Here is a 26,061-nt window from a genome sequence, read left to right on the forward strand (position 1 = left end):
ATTTTTACCTTGTCTTTTTCTAAAAGTTTTATGCTTTTACATGTCACTTTAAATTCATGATTCACTTTGTGTTAACTTTTTTTATAAAGTGCAACATTTAGGCTAAGTTTCAATATTTTTCATACAGATACTCAATTTCTCCAGCACCATTTGTTGAAAAAGGCTATTCTTTCTTCATTGAATTGCTTTTGCACCTTTGTCAAAAATCAGCTGGCCAGGCCAGGCGCTGTGGCTCACTCCTGTAATCCTAGCACTTTGGGAGGACCGAGGCAGGCACATCATGAGGTCAGGAGGGAGGACCGAGGCGGGCACATCATGAGGTCAGGAGATCAAGACCATCCTGGCTAACACAGTGAAACCCCGTCTCTACTAAAAATACAAAAAAATTAGCCAGGCTTGGTGGTGGGTGCCTTTAGTCCCAGCTACTCAGGAGGTTGAGGCAGGAGAATGGCGTGAATCCTGGAGGCAGAGCTTGCAGTGAGCCAAGATCACGCCACTGCATTTCAGCCTGGGCAACACAGCAAGAATCCATCTCAAAAAAAAAAAAAAAGAATCAGCTGGCCATACTTGTGTGGAACTCTATCTGGGTTCTTCATCATACACCGTTAATATGCTTATTGCCCCAGCAACTCTAACCAGTGTTAATTACTATAAATATATATGTGTTGAAATCAGGAGAATTAGTCAGCCCACTTTCTTCTTTTTTTTTCATGTGTAATTGTGAGGGAGTAACAAGGAGAATTTTGTGACAATGGAATGATGCTCAATAGTGGTGATTGTTATACAAATCTATGCATATTATAAAATCTCATAAAACTATACATACATTTTATACCAATGTCAATTCTATAGATACATAAGATGTAACCATTGGAAGAAACAGATGAAGGACACATGACATCTTTTGTTCTACGTTAGCAACTTCCTGTGAATCTGTAATCATTTGACATAAAAGTGGAAAAATATAAAATAGATTGGAAGAGACACTTCAGTAAAGAAGATATACACGTGATGAATAAACACATGAAAAGATGCCGTTAGTCATTAGGAAAATGCAGATTAAAAACTACAATTAGGTGCTACAAAACATAAAGTAAAACAAAAAGAACTAACATGCTTTACTTATGAGAATCAGTACTGGCTTGACTCTAGATAGTTTCACATCTGTCAGATGAATCATTTATTTCCAGAAACCTCTATCTTTTGGAGACTTCTTAGTTTTATCTAGGAGACTAGATTCGGTAGGGAGATCTGGGTCCATTACCATTTCTCCATGAATTCCCTATCCATTGAAAAAATGTGCAGATACTGCATTTTTTTCTGATGTCTGAGAAGAGATTCTATTTTTTTTTTTTGCACATGAAAGTGTTTATTAATCAGGAACTTTTGATCTTTCTCCCTAGACCCTTGTCCGTTGGACTGTCTTCGGGCCTTTTTCTTTAACTTTTATTTTAAGTTCAGGGGTACAAGTGCAGGTTTCTTATATAGGTAAACTTGTGGCATGGAAATGTGCCGTACAGATTATTTCATCACCCAGGTATTAAGCCTAGTACCCAGTAGTTATTTTTCGTGGTCTTCTCCCCTCTCCCACCCTCCAACCTCTGAAAGCCCTCAGCAAAATGATCATTGGGAAAACTGGAAAGTTATCAAAACTATTTTTTATTACAGGCACTGTTGTGTTAAAATTCAAAGTAACACTGGCTTTTTGTTGTTATTGTTTGCTTTGTTTTGTTTTGTTTTTGTGGTTTTTTTTTTTTTTTAAATCCAGTTCTTCTTCAAAAGCAGAACATATATTTTTGAATTGAGATTCAAACTCATGTCATCATTTTGTTTAATGCAAAGTGGAGGGGACTCCAAAGGCCTGAGATGAAGCTTTGGGATACAAGTCTTGATACTACCGTGAGGTGGAATCCCAGCCAATGGAATTCTGTTCTCTTTAACAGGGCCTTGTGATTGTACTGATGATGCTAAACTGCTTGCAACTTTCAATTACTTTTGCTCTCTGCAGACTCACCCATACTGCAGATGGCAATAAAATCAGATGGGTGAGTAACAGTTGAGAGAATGAGGATGCAATTGATTATTTTATTTAGTAATCTTGCGTATAATTATTCAAATATTTGTTAAGAGGAAGAAAGGCACAGCTGTTTTTCATGTACAGTTTTTGAGGACCACTCCTCAAACAGTATTTTGATCATATTTGCCCTATATTTATAAACACCTAGGGTACTCAGGAACTCTCAACGATAACACCAAGTAATTCAATATTTTTTGTTAATTGATTCATTAGTTGATTTAATATCTATTGAACACTTATTTGTTTGATACATTGTACAGCATGGTAAGGATATAAAAGTAAGCCATTCACTTCAAAAAAACTCAAAGTAGGCTGGGCGCAATGGCTCACACCTGTAATCCCAGCACTTTGGGAGGCGGAGGCAGTTAGATCACATGAGGCCAGGAGTTTGAGACCAGCTTGACCAACATGGAGAAACCCCATCTCTACTGAAAATACAAAAATTAGCTGGGCATGGTGGTGCACGTCTATAATCCCAGCTGCTCAGGAGGCTGAGGCACAAGAATCACTTGAACCAGGGGGGCGGAGTTTGTAGTGATCTGAGGTTACACCACTGCACTCCAACCTGGGTGACAAAAGGAGATTCTGTCTCAAAAAAAAACCAAACCAAACAAAACAAAACACTCAAAGTATATAAAGGTAATTGCTCAATGAAGAAATAAATTAGCCCTGGCACAGTAGCCCATGCCTGTAATCTTAGTACTTTGGGAAGCCACGGTGAGAGGATCGCTTGAGTCCAGGAGTTCAAGACCAAGTTGGGCAACATAGCGAGACCCCGTCTCTACAGAAAATAAAACATTAGCCAGATATGTGGCACACACCTGTAGTATTAGCTACTTGGGAGACTGAGATGGTAGAACTGTTTGAGCCCAGGAGACTGAGAGTACAGTGAGTGTTGATTGAACAGTGCACTTCACCTTGGGTGACAAAAAAAAAAGAGATAAATTATACTACTGTGATACAGTACATTTAACATACTGTGAACAAGGACTACATACAAAGTGCTTTAAAGAAATTGTCATTTTATTTTCCTGTTCTGCAACATCTCAGGAGTAGGTGATCCATACTTGGGAGTATAGCTTTGCTTTCTTCCTTGTGTGGCTTCTTTTAACGTATGAAAGTTGTAACTAAAGCTTTTTCCTTTACGTCTGCATCATATGGACAGATCTTTGTCATATAACCACACACAGTTATAAGAGTGGTGACGAAATCTAGCTATTGACTGAGCAGTTGTATGTCTAGGTTAAACCCAGGAGCTCTATTCAAGGGAGCAAGATCAGAATAAAAATTGCTAGACAATCCACATTCTCTGACCCTAACACAGTCTTTTCTCTGGCCACTCAAATGTTCAACTTTCTCCCCAAAAAGGAAATGCACTTATTTTCTCATCAAGGTAGAAAATCCAGAGTCTCAGACATTTGTTATACTTAGCACAATCTGAGGAAATTTTTAGTGATTTTACATTATTTTGTCCTACAATTCTGGAACCACTTTCTTGTTATTTGGGGAATCATGTTGTCTGCACTTTCCCACACTCACAGCCAAAATACCATGATAGATTAGGAGGATTAAAAAGAATAAAAACATCTAGTTGGACAAAGGAATAATTAGTAATCCTGGAGTTACCTATTCATAGACTTTATTTGATTCTCTTAGGCAGGAATTGAGATTTGCTCCCCAAGAAATAGAGCAAGATCTGCTTATAATATGGTTTTCATCTCTGCTCATTCTGGCCCTTTACTTATTACCCTCTGGGTATTGGAAATTTTGCCCCATTTTTCCATCCACTTCCTGATGGTGCAGGGGAACTGGAGATTGCATTACATGACAAACGGTTCCAGGTTTTTGCAATCTAGATCTTTGAGTCTGTCAAAATAAGATATCTCCAAAAATCAGGAATGGTAGAACAGCCTTATTCTCATCAATCTGTAGAATTCATGTCTGGATTCAGTGAGGTGGTTCCAGTTTCAGCCACTGTGCCTCCATTCATGTCAGCAGGAAAAAGGAAGAGAAGAAAGAAGCATCCACTTATTTTAAGTGTTTAATTCAGAAATTGTCCTATGAGTGTAATTCTTCTTACATTCAATCAGTCAGGTCTTCGAATCTGACCATAATGAGATGAAAATTAAAATTAAAAACATAGCCACAGATTGACAGCCATTTGTCCAAATATATACAAGTTATTTTTTTAAAGACTAAGAGAGGAAACATAGCCTTAACCTCGTGTGTCTTTAAAAGAATAAATTTAATGTTATTGAAAACACAAATGTTCTCTGATACCTGAGAAAATCTTACATATATTTGTCTATGGTATGTCCTTTATATATATGCCTAGAGATAGATATAAAATTACACACACATATACACATGCATACACACACAAATATATTACACTTCTAATAGACATAAATTAATTTTCCTGGCCCTCATAAATATCCCATATTTCCATGATTTCCAGAAATTACCAGGCTGAATGACCTCATAAATATCCCTACTTGTGTCATCTAGAATATCTCCTGATGGATAAACATTCTTTTGTCTTCCTTTTCTACAAATCCTGTGAGTACTCAGATGTAGATGGAAATATGTTTGCCTGACACACATCTCAGAATCACTGAGTAGTCTAGTAGCATCAGTCATGACTGAAGTTGACTCTACCATACACTATCTGGATAATATGTATTAAGTAATACCAGCTCAGCGTATTTTGGAGGCAGGCTTTGTAAGTCAGGGTATGTCTTAAAGGACAGGATTATAATAAAACTCTGAGGATGTAGGTAAAATTATTCCAATGATAGTTTGGTTTATTTACAGATTTCTGCATTATCTTTCCTGAAACCAGCTTCAGAAGGTTCTTATCAAGACTTGCATCAAACTTCATTTTACCAAAACCTTGAGCAGAGAGACTCAACCTCTTAAACTACAATCTCTAAGACAGATGCACAGACATAAGGATACACCTCTGTCACGTAGTTACATAGCGATGGCAACTGGAAAAAAATAAAATAAAAAATACGAAATCAAAAGCTTGTTCAGATCCTTTTTTGGTGGCTACTTTTATCCTAATCAGCATAGTCTAGATTAAGCCATAGTAAAATCTAAGTCCTGAAACATCAATGCTTCTCAGAACATAGTTATATTAGTCACAAATTCCATATAACCCAGTAAGTCATCAAGTGGCTCTATTTCATATAATCACACTGAGACTCAAACCAACGTGGATTCCACCATCTCTGACACCACTATTTTGAATAGCACAATCCAGGTTTAATGCAGTGGAAGAGAGAGTGGGATACTGGCACATTTTCAACTAAGTGCTTTGACCTGGAGGCCACATATATCACTTCTGATCACAACTGAGTCACCAAAATTAACCACCTGGCCCCACTTAACCACATGGAGACTGGGACACATTGCAGAAAAGGTGAAGTATATGAGGAGCAATATTATCTCTGTCACAGGCATCCTTTCCAGGAGCCGATTCCAACAGGAAAATTCCATGGAAATAATTTTCTTCTAATTTTTACTAGGTCAATTTACTGATATTTCTTAGAATGTTCATATGTACTTATATGTACTTATGACATTGTATTCCCTCTCTTAAGTTTCTGAAAGTTTTCTTTTGATTAACAATATCTTTGATGTAAAGTTCCTTAAACTAATTTTGAAAATAGCTTAAATTTCTTCTTGGCTCTACTACTTTATACCATATGATTTGACACATTTGCATATTAGATTTTTCATCTAGGGAATAGAATATATTGTGCCTCTCATTTCAAACTATTATAAAAATCAAGAAAAACTAAAAATGAAAAAATATATTAAGCGCTATGGACATAGTTAAACAAGAATAATCTTAATATAAATTTTGTATTAATATCAACATTATATATGCTGCACTTGCTGCACTTCACTGAATGCCATTTTGTTTTTATATGACTTTCTATAACTGATGACTATGCCACAACTTAATATCTTCAGCTCTGAGATCCTATTTCAGTCTCCATTGCCATGCTAAGCCCCTCTTTCCACCTTCCCTAATGTTCCAGCTTTCCTATAATCATAACCATCTTCAAGGGAAGAATCCTATTAGCTCCAGCTACATCTAAACCCAGAACCAAGGCCATACATCTATTAATCCATGAACTTTTAAATATCTGCCTAAGAGAGTATGGGAGTAAAATCTCAGTGAATTCTAGCAATCCCACTTAGTTGGTGTCTTCTGTTTGTTTTACCAACAAAGGAAGTTGTTTTACTGTGTGGGAGGGCAATTAGCCTGATCACTTTTATCCAACCTTAGGCTTGCTGCTTTCATTCATCCTACTTAGAAGAAATGTATTAGTGATGTAGACAGTGTGCCACTCTATCATGAGACAATAATCTATTTCCCTTCTTCACATGAGAATCAGCTTTCAGTAACTAGTGGAATATTTCATCTCTCATTCTTATCCTTGTTGCTCTTTCTTTTCCCATCAACCTACCATCCGTGTTTATAGCAACTACTCTTCCTTCTCTGAGTAGTGCTTGATAATCTAACAAGTCCCTCCCAATCTAAGCATGCTGCCAAGGCAGCTAACTAAAAATGGTCATTTTTAATCAGTTATGGGTTTGGCAGTAATTTGGGGGTTCTTCATATATCTAATCAAAACAGAATTAAATCTTATTTGAGGCCGGGTCCAGTGGCTCACTCCAATAATCCCAGCACTCTGGGAGGCTGAGGCAGGTGGATCACTTGAGGTCAGGGATTCGAGACCATCCTGGCCAACATGATGACACCCCGTCTCTAATAAAAATACAAAAATTAGCCAGGGGCGGTGGCTTGTGCCTGTAATCCCTGCTACTCGGGAGTCTAAGGCAGGAGAATCACTTGAACCCAGGAGGTGGAGGTTGCAGTGAGCTGAGATCGCCACTGCACTCCAGCCTGGGCAACACAGCAAGACTCCATTTAAAAACAAAAAATCTTATTTGAAAATAATCTATGAAGATTTTTGACGGTTACTAAACAAAGTTTGCAAGAGGCTGAAAATTTTCATGTTTTCTAAGCTTGGCCAACTGGTTAATGTTGTCTTAAAATCCTTATTTATTCAATATTTTTATAATGTTCTAGTGTGATGTACCCACAACTACCTTGCCTTGTCTCAAAATATTTTCTATTTGTCTGTCTGTTTAAACTATCAGTTTTACATATGCTATCATAAAATACTTGACTCTTGCTTTCTCTCTTTTCTTTCTTAATTCCATCAACTCACAGCAATCTACCTTCTTTGATTAGGAAAATCTACCAATTAACTCTACTCTATGACCAGTATTTTCAATCTTGCTCTTATTTGTGTTCTCTGACGTATATAACTATATATTTTAACTCATTTGACTTTGAAATTTTATTTTGACTTACAAGTTACTGTCTTAGCCTTAATCAATTAAGAATGATAATGTCAACTACAGGAAAATAACCAGCATGCCTATTAATTCATTATAATGCTATTATAACTCTAAATGTTTAAGTACAGTAACTCTCATAGAAATCCTGATGTCTCTTTCATGAGATTATATCATCTTTGATGCAGGTACATCTTATATCTATTCTGCACACTTAGAGGTAAATCTTTAATGACCATTGATATTGATTAAGGGATGAAGTAGGAATATCTTGATACAATTAATATTAACCAAGAAAATGGCTTTTATTGTTAGTGAGCATATCCAAGACCTTTTAAAAAATATAAATACTGATATGCTGTCAAGGGCACAAAAAGAACAAAGGCATGATTAGCTCCTTCAGGAGAAATATAAACAGTTTAATCGATTAGGAAGCCATTTCCCCATCCTCATGGCTTGAAGTAACAGTAGAGAGTCCATGCTCACTGGTAGGAAGTGCTATAATTTGTCAACAAATTAGGGCATGAGACATATGGACACAAGAGATTTCACTTCTTTTGGGCCCCAACTCCTAATGCAATAATGTTTCCTTAGTTCTACGCTTTTGCTGATCCAGACACTTCTGCCCTATTCCCCACCTCATCTAATAATGGACAAGGCTTCCAAATGCAAAACTTAACACTAATACGTTTTCACACAGATGCATAATAAAAGACAGAAACTTGTATGTCTTATATATTTTGTGTTTTAAAATAAGCCAAAAAAGACACAAAAAAGAAAGAAAATATCATAGAACACATTCTAATCATCCGCACTTTAGGCACTGACTTCGCTACCACCAAGCAGACACTGAATCTAAATGAGAAGCAGTAACAAAAATGAAGAATTCCAGCAGGAAGAGCATAGGCAGCTTAATCACTATACCTCACCAATTAAAATTAAATTATATTGAAACATACCGAATGATTTAGCCAAAGGTGAGTGGACGCCTCAGTACAGATGAAAGCCAAACTTACACAATGGACGATGGCTGCTGTAATCTTCAACTCTCCAAAATTTCCTCTAATCAGCAACCTCCTTGGTTAAATTTATTTCTAAGTATTATATTCTGTTTTATGCTATTATAAATGGAATTGCTTCCATAATTTTATTTCTGTATTGTTCACTGCCAGTGTTTAGATCTGTATTGTTCATTGCTAGTGTGATTTTTGCCTCTTAATCTTGTGTGCTACAACTTTCTTGAATTTGTAATATGACGGGCCTTCAAAAACTTCATAGAAAATGCATATTATGAAAAAATATGCATGGAATTCTATTTTGAGGGCACTGAAATGAATTCATTCTAACTTGTTATAACAGGTATGAACAGCATCTAGTTTGAGGCACTAAGAAAGATTTTAAAAGATCAGTTTGAATGCAGCCTCTATCAGAGCAATGTAAACCCTGCTAAAATTAAAGCAAGAGCCCCCGTCAAATATATGGTGAAGCTTGGGTGGAAGAATGGTGAAATTGTTGATGATTTACAAGAACGTTATGTGGATAATGTCCAAAGAAATCAGAGATTTACAAATGAATAACTCATTTTAAGAAAGGACAAGATGATGTTGAAGATGAAGCCCTGCAGCAGCAGACCATCCATATCAATTTGAAAGGAAAAACTTCACCTTGTTTGTGCCCTATTTGAAGAGGACCAATGACTAACAGCACAAATAGTAGTCAACACCATAGACATCTTAATTGGTTCAGCTTACATAATTCTGCCTGGAAAATTAAAACTGAGCAAAGTTTCTACTCAATGGGTGCAGAAACCATTGCGCCCAGATCAACTACGGACAAGAGCAAAGATTGCAATGGAAATTTGAAACAAGTGGAATCAACATTCTGGAACATTTTTTCCTGATTTAGCACCTTCTGACTTTTTTTTTATTTGTTTCCTAATCTTAAAAAATCTGTAAACACTCATTTTTCTTTCAGTTAATACTGTAAAACAGATTGCAGTGACATAGTTAAATTTCCAGGACCTTCAGTTTCTTAAGGATGGGCTAAATAGTCTGTATCATAACTTACAAGGTGCCTTGAGCTTGATGGACCTTATGTTAAAATTAAGTTTACATTTTATTTTCAACGTTTAATTCCATTTTCCACAAACTTGTTGAAGTACCTTCCAGAATTCTTTGTATTCTTTAGAAGCTTCTCTATATAAAATCATGTCATCTGGAGGAAGACTTCTTTCTCTCCATTCTGGATTCCTTTTATTTATTTTCCATGCTTATTTGCTCTGGCTGGAGATCCCAGTAAAATGTAGAATAAAAGTGGTGAAATTGGGTATCCTTATTGTATTTCTAATTTAAGAAAGAATGCATTTAGTCTTTCATTATTGACTATAATGTTAGCTGTGGGTTTTTCATAAATGCTCTCCATCACGTTGAGGAAATTTCCAACCATTCTTAATATGTTGGCTTTTTATAACAAAAGGTATTAGATTTTTTAATGCTTTTTCTGCATCAAATAAAATGATAATTTTGTTCTTTCATTCTATTAATGTGGCATATTTCATTGAGTTATTTTCTTATGTTTTGTCACCCTTGCATTCTTGAGATAAATTCCTCTTTGTAATAAGATTTAAATATTAATAGCCTTCTGCATTTAGATTAATATTTTGTTGAGAATTTTTGCATCTATATTCATAAGGGATATGGTCTCCTATTTTATATGCTTGTGGAGTCATTAGCCTGGTTTTGGCATCAGAGTAATGATGGCCTTATAGATTTAGTTAGGAAGTGTTTTCTCCTCTTCAACTTTTGGAAGAGTTTGAGAAGGATTGGTATTTAATATTTTCTGAATGTTTGGAAGAAGTCATCAGTGAAGCCATCTGGCCCTGGACTTTTCTTTGTAGGGAGGTTTTTCGTTATTGATTCAGCCAATAGGCGTATTATAGATCTGTTCATATGTTCTCTTTTCACTTGCATCAGTATTGACAGTTTGTGTTTTTTTAGGAATTTGTAGGGTAATTAGCATATCCATCACCTCACACCTTTATCATTCCTCTGTGTTGGGAACATTCAAAAATCTCTTCTTTTATGTATTTAAAAATATACAATAAATTGTTGTTAACCATAGTTATCCTACATTGCTACATAGCATTAGAACTTACTTTTCCTATCCAGCTGTAATGTTGTCTCCTCTAAACAACCTCTCTCTATCCTCCCTCTCCCCTGCCCTTTTCAGCCTGTAGTAACCACTATTACATTCTATACTTCTATAAGATCCACTTTTTTTAGCTTCCACATATGAGTGAAAACATGTATTATTTATATTTCTGTGCCTGGCTTATTTCACCTAACAAATTGTCGTCCAGGTTCATCCATGTTGCTGCAACTGACATGATTTTATTCTGTTTTTATGGCTGAAATCCCATCGTGTATATCTATATATCACATTTTCTCTATGCATCATCTGTTGATGGACTCTTAGGTTGATTCCATAGTTGCCTATTGCGAATAATACTGCAATAAACATGAGAGAGTAGAAGATACCCCTTTGACTACTGATTTCCCTTCTTTACATATTTACCAATAGTGGGATTACTAAATCATATGTTACTTCTATTTTTAGCTTTTTGAGAAACTTCCATACTGTTTTCCATAATGGTTGTACTAATTTACATTCCCGCTAATCATCTACAGGAATTTCATTTCTCTGCCTACTCACCAGCATTTGTTATTTTTCACCTTTTTCATAACATTCATACTAACTGGGGTGAGATGATATCTCATTGTGGTTTTTATTTTCAGTCCCCTGTTGATGAGTGAGGTTGAGTATGTTTTTCTATACTTGGCCATTTGTATGTCTTCTTTTGAGAAATGTCTATTTAGATCAATTGTCCATCTTTAATTGGATTATTTGTTGTTTTGCTATTGAGTTCCTTTTATATTCTGAATATTAATTTCATGTCAGATGAACACTTTTCAAGTATTTTTTCATTGTCTTTCATTTATTGTATTTCATTTTTTTGCTCTGTTGATTATGCAGAAGCTCATTATTTTGATGTAATCTTGTCTATTTTTGCTTTTGTTGCTCCCCCAGTCATGGGGAAAGCACCCCACTGTGCTGGACTGCCTATTCCATGGGATATAGGGCACTATGAGGGTTCAAGTGCCAGAATCATAGGTATACTACTAGTTCCAGCTAGGATCATGGCATAGCAACTCTTTGTGCATATGTAGTGGGGTAATGGAAAGGCCCGAGGAATATGGAGGTGCAAGGGATATTTGGCCCCAAGACAGGATACACTCCAGCAATAACAATATTCTCAAAATCGTACTGTGCCACAGCCGCTTGGGTCTCAGGGAGTTGAAGAACCCAATGTGAGTTTTCTCTCTGTAGCAATACAGCTGCATGATCTTCAGGAATATTCCTATATTAGGTTCAGGGCCTGTGAGGGCTGCAGGGCTCTCCTGAAGCTATAATTACAGGCATCTGCAGTGGTAATGGGAACTACTAGGGATCTCCAGCTTACTTTTTTTCACAATGGAGTGTTCCTACTGGCTTCTGACCAATCCTAGCAAGATGCTTTACTTCCCATTCTATGCTGCCACCACCCCAAGTGTCTGTTCCTCAGGGGGTTTTTTATCCCTTCCTTGTTGAATTTCAGTGTTGGCCTTTAGTCACTCTACCTATAAAACAATTATTTATATGTTGTTTTGTTCCTTCCTTGCAGAAGAAACACATTTTGGACACCTCTAGTCAACCATCTTGATAATTCCTCCTCTTATAATCCTTTTTATTTCTGTAAGGTAGGTAGATATGTCTCATTTTCATTCCTGATTTTATTTTATTTTTGCAGTGTCTATCTCTATCAGTCTAGTTAAAACATCAATATTGTTGATCTATTGAAGAACCAAGTTTTGGTTTTGTTGATACTCTCTAATATTTTATTTTCTATTACATACATCTATAGTCTAATCTTTATTATTTCCTTCCTTGTATTAGTTTTGTGATTAATTTGTTCATTTTCTAGTTTCCAGGATGTCAGGTTAGGTCATTTGTTTGAGAAATGTTTTTCTTTTTTTAATATAGGTATTAATGGCTATAAATTTTCTTTCAGAGAACTATTCTCACTGAATCACATACTTTTTAAAAATATGAAAACATTCTGTATTTAATTTTCACATTTCAGGTTTTAAAGAATAAATTCATAATTATTAGTCTCATGCTGGTCTTGTGCCCTTTTTATCATTTTATTATTGTTAGGTGTGCAATTTAGTGGCATTAATTACATTCACAATTTTGCATAACCATCATCACTATATTCAAAACTTTTTTTCCACCTCATACAGAAACCATATCCATTAAATAATATTAATAATAATAATATGTGGGAATTATTACAATTTGAAGTGAGACTTGAGTGGGGACACAGCCAAACCATATCATTCCATCCCTGACCCCTCCCAAATCTCACATCCTCACATTTCAAAACCAGTCATGCCTTCCCCACAGTCCCCTAAATTCTTAACTCATTCCTTCATTAAACCAAAAGTCCAAGTCCAAGTCTCATCTGAGACATGGCAAGTTCCTTCTGCTATGAGCCTGCAAAATCAAAAGCAAGTTAGTTACTTCTTAGATACAATGGAGGTACAGGTATTGGATAAATACACCCATTCTACATGGAAGAAACTGTCCAAAACAAAAGGGCTGCAGGCCTCACACAAGTCTGAAATCCAATAGCATAGACATTAAACCTGAAAGTTCCAAAATGATCTCCTTTGACTCTATGTCTCACATCTAGGTCATGCTGATGCAAGAAGTGGGCTCTCATGGCCTTGAGAAGCTCTGCCTCTGTGGCTTTGCAGGGTATAGCCACCCTCCTGGCTGCTTTCATGGGCTGGTGTTGAGTGTCTGCAGCTTTTCCAGGTGTACAGTGCAAGCTGTCAGTGCATTTACCATTCTGGAGTCTGGAGGATGATGGCCCTCTTCTCACAGCTCCATTACGCAGTGCTCCAGTGGGGACTCTGTGTGGGGGCTCATACTCCACATTTCTCTTCCACATTGCCCTAGCAGAGGTTCTCCATGATGGCTCCGGCCCTGCAGCACCCCTCTGCCTGGACATCCAGGCATTTCTATACAACCTCAATTCTTCATTTCTGTGCACTTGCAGACCCAACACCATGTGTAAGCCACCAAGGCTTGGGACTTGTACTCTCTTAAGCAATGAACTGAGCTGCACATTGGCCCATTTTAGCTATGGCTGGGATGCAGGGGACCAAGTATGGAGACTGCACAAACAGCAAGGCCCTGGGCCTGGCACAGGAAACCATTTTTTCCTCCTAGGTTCCTGGGCCTGTAATGGGAGGGGCTTCTGTGAAGACCTCTGACATGCCCTGGAGTCATTTTTCCCATTGTCTTGGCAATTAACATTTGGCTCCTCCATACTTATGCAAATTTCTTCAGCCAGCTTGAATTTCTCCCCAGAAAATTGTTTGTTTGTTTTTTTTATTTTCTACTGCATTGTCAGGCTGCAAATTTTCCAAACCTTTATGCTCTGCTTCCCTTTTCAACGTAAGTTCCAACTCCAAACCATACCTTTGTGAATGAATAAAACTGAATGCTTTCATCGGTACCCAAGTCACTTCTTGAATGCTTTGCTGCTTAGAAATTTATTCTGCCATATGCCTTAAATCATCTCCCTCAAGTTCAAAGTTCCACAAATCTCTAGGGAAGAGGCAAAATTCTGCCAGTCTTTTTGCTAAAGCATAACAAGTCACCTTTTCTCTAGTTCCCAACAAGTTCCTCATCTCCATCTGAGACCACCTCCACCTGGACTTCATTGCCCATATCACTATCAGCATTTTGGTCAAAATCATTCAACAAGTCTCTAGAAAGTTCCAAACTTTCCCACATTTTTCTATCTTCTTCTGAGCCCTCCAAACTGTTCCAGCCTCTGCCTGTTACCCAATTCCAAAGTCAATTCCACATTTTGGGTTATCTTTACAGCAGCACCCCACTACTCAGTGCCAATTTACTGTATTAGTCTTTTCTCAGCTGCTAATAAAGACATACTCAAGACTGGGTAATCTATAAAGGAAAGAGGTTTAAAGGACTCACACTTCCACATGTCTGGGGAGGCCTCACAATCCGGGCAGAAGATGAAGGAAGAACAAAGGGACATCTTATATGACAGCAGGCAAGAAAGAGCTTGTGTAGGGGAATTCCCATTTATAGAACCATCAGATCTCATGAGACTTATTCACTACCATGAGAACAGTATGGGGGAAAACTGCCCCCATGATTCAGTTATCTCCACCTGTCCCTGCCCTTGACACATGGGGATTATTATAATTCAAGGTGAGATTTGGGTGGGACACAGCCAAACCATATCAAGCACTATTTGAAATGTTTACCTGACAAAGTCTTAATGATGTGTTTTCTTGAGAAGCCCTCTTGTAAAGCTTTCTTTTTTCTCCCACTGCATCTTGCTTATTCTTCTGGGCCTAACCATGGCCTATTTGTCTTTCCCTTATCTCTGTTGAACTAACAGACAACTCTGATGCCTGGATGGAGGGATCATGTATATACAGGAGTGAACTAATATTGATAAATGATTTAGAAAACCTCACACTTTCAATTGTTGCCTGGAGATACTGTTATAAATCTGAGAGGTATTATTAGATACAGGCTTTTATTTATTTTTTTAATATCCTTTTGTGACAAGACTTGAGTGCAGGAGTAGAAGTGAAAATACTGAGTGATTACGTGTGAGAGAAAACTAGTCTTTGTTAACCTGAAATAAGCAAAAGGATCACAATCCAGTTTTTAAAATTTGTTCAAGCAAAAAGTTGAGGAAAGGCATTCAGAAGACAACAGACTTCAGATAAATGGGGTCAGTGTTCTGAAGTGAAAGGTTAAGATCTTGCTTATATAGGCAGAAAACAAACAAGTTTAGTATAATTTTTCTATACAAGGCTGGTTTATGAGTTACCACAATTTAATTATTACAGTTTGCTTTCTTTTTCATAGGGCTTATTTTCTTTTATTTACAGCTGGTTTTTATATCCTTTCCAATTTAAAACAGCATATTTAATATTCCTTCTTAAAACAGTGTGATAGCCATATCTTTGTGTAAGAAATGTAAGAAAAAAGTTAAACTATAATGAAGATCAATAGTGAAGGGAGAAAGAAGTTTTCCTGGTGCCCTTTAGTCATTTTCAACTAAAATGACTTTTACAAAGCAGTGAAGGTAAGGAATGAGGCTAATCTATAATCAGAGAAACAAAGGTTATAGCTGCCTAGGTTACAGCTGTCTGTCACATGACTCAGACTCCATAATCACATTCCTTTAAGGCTCAAAACAATTTAGAGTTTCAACAGCTTGGATTTTGAATTATTAATACTTATTTTAACATCTTCATTACCAATCAGTCATCAGCCCTCTTCCTCCTCAAAAGTTATATCTGTAGTACTACCTTTTTTTCTAAAGCACTGCAATTCAGAGTAAAGTTGTTTTGTCTCCCAAGACCCACAAAGAACACCAGGTATCCCTGATGATACTACAACAGACTGAAGTCCAGCAACTCAGAACTCCAGTATCATGAGAATCAGCATTGTACCATTCATGACCTGCGAACAAGTATGTTTTATGAGAGAGTGAAGATTTGGAAAGTATGTATCTCCTCCATAAGAGTATATAGACGGCTGGGTGTGGTGGCTCACACCTGTAATCTCAGCACTTTGGGAGGCCGAGGCGGGTGGATCATGATATCAGGAGATCGAGACCATCCTGGCTAACATGGTGAAACCCTGTCTCTACTAAGAATACAAAAAATAAAAAATAAAAAAATTAGCCAGGCATGGTGGCGAGCACCTGTAGTCCCAGCTACTTGGGAGGCTGAGGCAGGAGAATGGCGTCAACCTGGGAGGTGGAGTTTGTAGTGAGCCGAGATCGTGCCACTGCACTCCAGCCTGGGCAACTGAGCAAGACTCCATCTCAAAAAAAAAAAAAAAAAAAAAAAAAAAAAGAGTATATGCACAAAGAATTGTTTAGAAAGAGAAAACAGCACATCTTGGATTGGGACCCAAAAATGGTTTCTCTTCTTGATTAGCTGCTGAGACACTTGGAACATGATATAAATTCTCCATGGCTTACATTTATTTTTGGTCAACCTATATCCCAGGACTACTAGAGTCAAACAGTGTGAACATGTTTGAGGGAAGTGGTAACATGACAATGTTGGTATATTGCATGTTAGACTTTTGAATTTCCATATTATAATTTTGTATTTTTAATGATACTACAATAGTAAGAACAAAGACTGTCTCAATCTCTCCAGCAGTTAAAGATAGAATAGCAGCATCAATGTCAGTTTCATGCATGTTAGAAATTGAGGAGCACTGGGCAACCTCTTGCCCCATATACCTTTCCCAAAACTTTATGTTAAAATTTCTGTTGTTAGCAATCCATTCTTCTCCCATCCCCCAAAACTATTCTCTTCTTTCCTAAGAAATGTGCTATCTAATATAAACTCTACTTCTCTCCTAGAGGTTAAGAATGGAACAAGAATGCAAGTTCTTAGTCAAATAGAGTCAAGTAAAATTATGAACATGCACTCAGGTCTAACTTCTCCAGGAAGTTCTAAATGAGCACACAGGGATATTTCCTTTCTTTTCTCCAGTACGGTCTTTACAGTGACAGTCAGTCTCTAACATACTTTATCCTCTGTTTTTTGTATCTATCTCTATATCCTATTGAGACTGATTGACACCAGAGGGCAGCAGTACTGTATTCCTCTTTGCTTTATCTAGGCCTAGAGCATCTAGCCCAAGGCTAGGCATGCAATGAGTGCATGGACTAACTGATACATGGAAGAGGCCACACACATTGACAGAGATCTTAAATTTAGGTCCACTGAGTCCTCCTTATTTGTACTATTTTCAGAGATAATGTAGGAGAAATTTGCCAAACGTTCACTGAAAAATCAACTCACAAAATGCAGGTTAATTGGAAAAAAAAAAAAATTTATAACCACAGAGGGATTACTCACTGCTCAACATGGTTCAGAAACTTATATACTATTGATACAGGAGCTAGAAAGAAATTATTTAGGCAGATGTAAAGAAGTACATGGCAGGGCTTCCTTTTTAACAAAAAGCAGCCCCAAATTGTTTCTTTTCTAACAAAGAGCAGCCTGAAAAATCAATCTGCAGACATAGATAAGCAAGCTGGAAGCCTGCGCGGGTGAATACCAGCAGCTGTGCCAATAGAAAAGGGCTACCTGGAAGCCAGGTATGTTCAACATGGAGGCTCCATCTTCCCTTTTCTTTGTCACCACGTGTACAGTAAGGATGAGGCAACGTGACGCTTGCCAAGTAGAGAACTTATCTGCAACCTAAAAGATTAGGGTGGGGCAACCAGCTTCTTCACATGCTATGCAAATGGCACACCTGGTCCAGTCAATCTTTCATCCCCTATGTAAATCAGACACCTCCTCAAGCTCATCTATAAAACCTTCTGCATTTCACTGCCGAAGTGGCAACCCATTTTCTCTGGGACCCCTCTCTGCTCAGAGAGCTCTTCTCTTTCTTTTTTTTTTTTTTTAATTAATAATATGAGGTTTTTTTTTTTAATTATACTTTAAGTTCTAGGGTACATGTGCACAACGTGCAGGTTTGTTACATAAGTACACATGCACCATGTTGGTGTACTGCACCCATTAACTCGTCATTTACATTAGGTATATCTCCTAATGCTATTCCTCCCCGCTCCCCCCCACCCCACGACAGGCCCTGGTGTGTGATGTTCCCCTTCCTGTGTCCATGTGTTCTCATTGTTCAATTCCCACCTATGGGTGAGAATATGCAGTGTTTGGTTTTTTGTCCTTGTGATAGTTTGCTCAGAATGATGGTTTCCAGCTTCATCCATGTCCCTACAAAGGACATGAATTCATCATTTTTATGGCTGCATAGTATTCCATGGTGTATATGTGCCACATTTTCTTAATCCAGTTTATCATTGATGGACATTTGGGTTGGTTCCAGGTCTTTGCTATTGTGAATAGTGCTGCAATAAACATGTGTGCATGTGTCTTTATAGCAGCATGATTTATAATCCTTCGGGTATATACCCAGTAACGGGATGGCTGCGTCAAATGGTATTTCTAGTTCTAGATCCTTGAGGAATCGCCGCACTGACTTCCACAATGGTTGAACTAGTTTACAGTCCCACCAAAAGCATAAAAGTGTTCCTATTTCTCCACATCCTCTCCAGCACCTGTTGTTTCCTGACTTTTTAATAATCACCATTCTAACTGGTGTGAGATGGTATCTCATTGTGGTTTTGATTTGCATTTCTCTGATGGCCAGTGATGATGGAGAGCTCTTCTCTTTCTTTTGCCTATTAAATTTCCACACTTGGGCTGGAATCCCAGCACTTTGGGAGGCCAAGGTGGGTGGATCACCAGAAGTCAGGAGTTCAAGACCAGCCTGGCCAACATGGTGAAACCCTGTCTCTACTAAAATTACACAAAACTAGCCAGACATGGTGGCAGGCACCTGTAATCCCAGCTACTTGGGAGGCTGAGGCAGGAGAATTGCTTGAACCTGCAAGGCAGAGGTTGCAGTGAGCCAAGATCATGCCATTGCACTCCAGCCCGGGTGACAGAGTGAGACTCCATCTCAAAAAAAAAGAAAAAAATTAAATTTCCATGCTTAACCTCACTCTGACGTGTCTGCCTCCTAGCTTTCCATGGTATGGGACAACAGACCTTGGGTATTACCCCAGACAATGATGGCACTACATTATGCTGGCCAAAAAGGTTATGGGAGGGGAGAGAAGAGGAATTGTATTGAGGATATTACTAGGAAGAATAAAAGGATCCCTGGGAACAGATTAACTTTTAAATAATTCTCTTTGACAATGAAAGGGTCTATTCAGGTGTTGTTACATTTTTGGTCTTACAGAAAAGCAAAGAAGAAAACCAATTGTTCTTCTTGGTGGGTCCGGAATTTAGGCAGATAAAGGCACTTCAACTTCTTTGGGAGAGATGATGGAAGCCTGGGGAAGGTCAGAAAGACCTTGAGGTTTCTTCAGTTCAGCAAATTAAAGTGCCATAATTTGAGTTATTAGCTTCTGAGCTCCAACATTAACCAGACAATCGGATTTTATTCAGTGAGCTGTAAACACCCTAAGAGCCATTACAGAGGCAGTTAAGTCTTCATGCTTCTGGAACCACATTGTAAAAAAAAAAAAAAAAACCATATTGTAAAAAACAAACCAAATTATCCTTGAAAAATTCTAGCCCCCAAGCTTTCAAGGAGGCTGATTTGAGTAATAAACTCCTGATCTCTAGCAAAGTCTTACAGTCTTTGAGGAAGGAAGTCTCAGCAGACAAGTCTTTCACAATGTTTTATATTTCATTTATATTATATATTTTTCTTATTGGTACCAGTGTGATAACAGCAAAAGCAATGTAGACCCTCCATTCAGAGGTGCTAGATTTTAAATTGTAGCTCTAATACTTATTAAAGAAATCATCTTTGGATTTTTTTATAGTTTTTAAGAATGAAACTCCCTTTGCAAAGACTATGACAGTGAGAGAAGTCTAGCATGGCTGATTTCTTCTTGCTTTTAGACTCATACATTGGCTGCCCTTGGTCATTTCTGGGTGTAGGCCAAGCTAACCATGGGAGGAATTAGGTTATAGTTAAACATTGAAGCAAAAATGATAATAGTGCCTCTGTAAAACAAACCTCCTTGCTCAGAGACAAAACTGCCTTTGTAAAACTAATGAAAGATTAGGATTATGGGAGAGGCCTGAATTCTGCTAAAATGTAGGCAAACCTAGATAATAACCAGCCATTGTTCTGGAGGTCACAAGATTTGTAACTTCTCCAATTTCTCCTATAGATAACATCACTATTGTAGAACCTAACATGGGTTTTTTGAGATGTTTTTCAGACTTCTGCATTCTGATGACCTACTAACTCCACCTGGACTCATGACTCGTGACTCAACTGATCCTGTGGTCCCCACCCAGAGGCTGACTCTGCACACGGGAACTATTTTCCAAACCCCTATGATTTCATCCCCAACCAATCAGCATTACCCATTTCCTAGCCCCTTACAAACCAAACTATCCTTGAAAAACTCTAGCCCCCAAGCTTTCAAGGAGGCTGATTTGAGTAATAAACTCCTGTTCTTCCATTTGGCTAGCTCTGTATTTATTAAAATCTTTACTGTAATACTGCTGCCTACGAATTGGCTCTAGCTGTGCAGTGGGCAAGAAAAACCTGTCGGGCGATTACAAAAATAAAAGCGTTGTTAGTATCAAATCTACTAACATATATAAGTCATTCAATGGGGTTGCCTCATATTGGGCTCTCAGAAATATGTAAATGACAAGTTAACGGGTGCAGCACACCAGCATGGCGCATGAAGACATATGTAACAAACCTGCATGTTGTGCACATGTACCCTAGAACTTAAAGTATAATAATAAAAAAAATTGTGAAAGAAAAAAAAAAGTTGATGAATCTAGGTAAAGGCATATGAGAGTTCATTTTACAATTTTTGTAACTTTTCTGAAGGTTTAAACTTTTTTTAATAAAAAGTTTTTTAAAAAGAAAAAATAAATAAATAAAATAAAATACTCCTAAGCTTATGTTAAGACAATTTTTAAGACAATTTTTAGAAAGCCCTAGAAACAACTGGATGGAGGGCTGATTCCCAGGGGAACGATTCATTGTGCCCAGAGGGTTGGATTTTTTAGTCTCAACCCTCAACTTCCAGGAAGGGGAAGAGGGGCTGAAAATTCAGTTAATCACCAATGGCCAATGGTTCAATTAGTCATGCCTATATAATAAAGCCTTCATAAAACCCAAAAGGACAGGTTTTGGAGGGTTTCCAGGTAATGCACAGGCTTACAAGAAGGTGAACAAGAACTCATTAATGTGCAGGAAGTTTAGCACATTCCATGAGGACAGAAGCTCCTGTGCTTGGGACCCTTCTAGACCTTACCCTATATACCTCTTCATCTGGTTCTTTGTATTGCAAAAGAAAAGAAACTTTTTATCTGTGAAATGTGACCTCCATTTTAAATTATCAGGCAGAGAGACATTGAAATTAGACCACAGTCATGTCCCACCCTCTCCTCCTTGAGCTAAGTAATCATTTCTAAGCCACCTGCTATGTGGACTCTAGACTGAGTCACCATCAATAGCTATAAATTAACATAATGATGCCATATGCAGGCAGCATAATTCGAACCGTATAGCCAATCATGAATCAATGTTATCTCTGTAAACTAATACAAATTTCTGAAAAGAGAACTTTTGTAATCACCTTCCCTAATTCTACCTTTCTTCTTTAAAAACGTGAGCCTTTTTTTTGTTCTCAGGAGTACTTCCCAGTGTTTGCTGGGCTTCAGTCCTCAACCTTAGTCAAAATAAACCCTCTACCTATATTAATTTTGTCTTGGTTTCTTTGTTTAGGTCAACAGAATCCTTTGTTATTTCCTTTATAATACACTGATAAACATGTTTCCCTGAGATCTGTGAGGTGCTCCAGCAAATTAGTTAAGTCCAAGATTGGGGGCATGGGATCCCTGATTTATAGTGGGTCAGTCAGAAGTTAAGGCAAAATAACCCAGGGCTTCTGATTGGCATTGGAAATGGGAAAAAGTCTTGTGAGACTGAGCCCTCAAACCATGGAATCTGATATTATCTCTAGGTTAGATGGTGTCTCAACAGAATCGAAGGACACCCAGCTGGTGTTCACTCCAGAAATGTATGCTTGCCTTTTTGGTGGGGAGAAATCCCCACACATTTGGTCGCAGAAGTCTATGTTGTGTCTCTGGTGTGAGAGCAGAGGAAAAACAGTTCGAGTTGTTCTTTCTACTTGGTACTATTTTGGGAGAATTATGTAAAACAGCAATCTATCTGAAAAACAGTTTCCCGTGATTTCCTGCTGGGTCTGATCCTCAGACCCTGACTGACAGGTTTCTTGCCTGGCCGCGTGGCTAGGGGACCCGGCTGCTCAAAGACCCTGAGGAAGGTGCCATAAAGAGTCAGCAGCCGCAGCCTTGACAAGCTGGCTTTGGGGGCATTTATTCAGTACAGATTTAATCACAAAGGCCTTGAGTAATTAACACGGTTGGGCCCCCCTCCCCACCCCCGGGGAGAGCAGTCCTGCACGCAGATAATTAAAGGCCAGGTTCCAAGGCCTCAGTAAACTAACTCATCTATATCAATTCCATTGTGCTTCCTTGTAATCTACTCTGAGAGAATTCAGCTGCCTTCAGCTATATCCTTTCCCCAAGCTTTTGCAAAACCTCCTGGCCTTCCAAGGTTTGCTTCTTTCTATAATTTTTCCCGCCACCCTGACCGATCTCCTATAATTTCCAACTTAATTTTTCTTGAAATCCAAATTGTTGTCCCAATTAATTTGAATTAAGTTCACTGCCCAGATAATTTTCAAAATGTCACTGCCCAGTATACATACATGACAAAGCAGGTTATGGTGGTAACACAGGTTATGGGAGAAAAGAGGAGGCCTGACTAGCAAAGGTGGTCTTGTTATGTAGATGAAACTTCACAGGTAGTAGCCCTCAGAGAAAACAGGTAGTAAATCTTTTTTTCAGACCTTTAAAGATGTCAGCCTATCTATCAGTTAATCTTTTCTGGATCTGCACAAGGGTTGGCCTTAAATAAAACCTGGCTGCATTAATGTAGATTTTCTCTACAGTTACAGATCCCCTCCCTCAAAAGACATCTTTGCAGGGCTACTTCTGTTTGCTGGCTCTCTGAACAGACATCTCAAAATACATCAAAGAAGTATATTTTGGGGTAAAATATTTTTATTTTCTTCAAAGGCGGGTGAGAAAGCATGAGGCATGGTAGCTGTAGCCACAAATAGTAAATAGACATTTGATGCTAGGAAACCTAGATACACTTCCCTAGTAAATAAAATTCTTATTTTCTGGGAGGCATCTTTCATATGTTAATCTTTATTCAATTTTAAGACACTTCTTTCCCTTACCCACATTCTCAACTATTCAATATGTAGTATTTTATGGAAAAAAAGCAATGGAAACAGTTTTTCTCTAAAATGAGGGCTAACTCATTTTTTCCATTATCCTATCTGTCAACCAAACTATATTTATAATCACACATGTGGCCTTTTATTTTATTACATAGTAATATTTTATTTCATTCTACTTATAAACATTTCTGTTCCCATGTGTTGTACTGAATGCCTGTTGACTCCAATAGGAATGGCACCATGTCCGAGAGGCTGAGGAAGAGACCTGGAGACTGTGAATGAGACATAGGGATTATTGGGGACTTACATATGGGGTAGTCCAAGAGTAGTGAGCTGGACAGGAAAACTGCTCCCATGTGTAAAAACCATGCAGGATATATTATATTTTCACTTAGCCATCTCCATCAGCCAACCTCCACCTGCCAATCTCCATTTAACCCAAAACAAAGGGCCTCAATCCCCTGTATTGCCTGATTCCAAGCAATGGGCCTGGAGTTTGGATGTGCTTCATGGATAAGGAGTGAATCTCCAGGTTGGCCATTCCTAGATTCCTTAGCTCAGAACACCAAACACACATTCTTAGACTATAGGGCCATTCTCAGCATATGCTTGAATTACTGCTGTCAGGTGCGTGTTCCATATACTGTGTAAAGCTTTCTCCCTGTATTTGAGATTCCATTTTTTCTTGCATTATTAATGACTTCATTTCTGAATTTATCACTTTTCTGTCTTACATCTTTTAATTCTTTCCCTCTCAACTTGATTATTTGCATCAGAATAGAGACATGTCTAAAATTTTAATTTTTTATTTTTACAAAGTCTGATCTATTAACTCTCTAAAATGCCCATGTGAAAGGAAAATAAAATCTTGGGACCCCCCCCCCAAATATGCCATGCCAAAGACAGAAGCTAAGCTTGGGAACTCAGTCATGCAAAAACTACCTTCCATTTTGTTCCTAAATAGCTGCAAGATAGAAAGCCACATATTGCCCCAGGTAGCCTCTCTCACAAATTGTTCACAAAGAAATTCCTTGTGGGCTGGAAAATCTGTACCCTAAAGAGAGTTGTCTTGAATTTCACCCTGACAATGTAAATTAACAGCTTATCTTTGCAATCATTGGACAAAGATAAAGAAACCATCCCTCCACCCATCCTGAGACAAATACATATTTGACTTCTTCCTCTACTCTATGTCTATTTTTATGTTATGTAAAATGAAAATTTACTAAGCTCAAGATGAATGCATAATTGACTGTTCCTCTGTCCTCTCCTTTCACATATAACATATGGATTCAGTGAGCACTAATCAAAGCCTCACAAGGATATGAACACTTATCTCACTACCTACCCTCCTTCTTTTTTTCTTTCCTCTTCCCCCTCTGCCACTCTTTCCCCCTTAAATATTGAAGTCCTCAAAGCCTTTTTGGAAAAAATGTAGGTCACACATCCTGCTGTAGCTTGTGTCTTTTTTCCTAGGTGGATCCTCAAACACAGAGAAATAAACCTCTGAATTGATTGACACCTGCCTCAGACACACTTTTTGGTTTATATCCATTCTCCCCTTCTTTTCATTTCCTGCTTCAAGGAGGTTCATGTGTTATGCTGCCCCCGCTTTAATCATCAAAATTTTCAGAATCCATAATCTGGATCCTATTTGCATCTATAACCTGAATTGGCCTCCGTTATGGAATTAATCACAAAGCTCAGAGCAAGTCAAGAGAATGACTAAGAGCAAGAACGTTGGTCCCATCTGGACCCTACTTGAAGCTCTCTTTGCCCAATTTGTTTCTTCATTTGTAAAGTAGAGATAATAAGATTCTGGGTTTTTTTTTTTTTTTTTTCTAGTTGTGAGACTTAAATCAGCAGTCCCAATCTTTTTGGCACCAGGGACCAGTTTTGTGGAATACAATTTTTCCATGGACCGGGGCAGAGGGGATGGTTTCAGGATGACTCTAGTTCATTAAATTTGATTGTGCGCTTTTTTCTATTACTATTATGTTGTAATATATAATGAAATAATTATACAGCTCACCGTAATGTAGAATCAGTGGGAGCCATGTTTGTTTTCCTGCAACTAGGTGGTCCCATCTGGAGGTGATGGGAGAGAGTGACACCCAAAGCATGCTGCTTATGTCCAATCTACTATGTAATATCATTTTGGTTGCTGTCACTGCAGAAAATCCTGCTTCATAAAGATAGGATGTTGGAAATGGAAGCAGGCTTTTCAGTGCTTTTGTGGCAATCTCAGGAGATTCTGCCTTGACTTTAATTCAGAATGTACAGAGATTTGAAGTTGTCTCAAACATAATTTTAAGGCCATCAACTCACTTTTAAGTAGATCAACTTTTAAGTACATCACTTTTAAGTATATTAATTCACTTGGCACTATAAAGCCTGCCAACAGATGCAGCTTAATTGTCACTTGCCACTCACTGATGGGGTTTTCATATGGGTCTGCAAGCAATTGATTTATTATGGTCTCTGGGCAGTCACACCTCTCTCCTAATGTTAATCTGTACTGGTCGCTAGTACAGTCGCTCCTCAGCACTAGCATCACTGCCTCAGCTCCACC

General features: G+C 37.9%; 1 protein-coding gene across 18 annotated transcripts in view; it reads left to right on the forward strand.

Moving 5' to 3' along the window:
- LOC100453729 (membrane-spanning 4-domains subfamily A member 6A) overlaps positions 1–5,073 on the forward strand; it is a 64,879-nt gene extending 59,806 nt beyond the window's left edge. For 10 of the 18 annotated variants that reach the window (XR_010141825.1, XR_010141828.1, XR_010141818.1 and 7 more), the window contains 3 exons: positions 1,944–2,045; positions 4,536–4,636; positions 4,892–5,073. The gene's annotated coding sequence lies outside the window, so the exon portion shown is untranslated. Of the gene's footprint in view, positions 1–1,943; positions 2,046–4,535; positions 4,637–4,875 lie in introns of all 18 variants that reach the window. The other 8 variants (XM_063728420.1, XM_054524320.1, XM_054524322.1 and 5 more) reach the window with 6 other exon arrangements.
- The last annotated feature ends 20,988 nt before the right edge of the window (positions 5,074–26,061 follow it).

The sequence above is a fragment of the Pongo abelii genome, chromosome 9, assembly GCF_028885655.2.
Source record: "Pongo abelii isolate AG06213 chromosome 9, NHGRI_mPonAbe1-v2.0_pri, whole genome shotgun sequence".
Classification (NCBI taxonomy): domain Eukaryota; kingdom Metazoa; phylum Chordata; class Mammalia; order Primates; family Hominidae; genus Pongo; species Pongo abelii.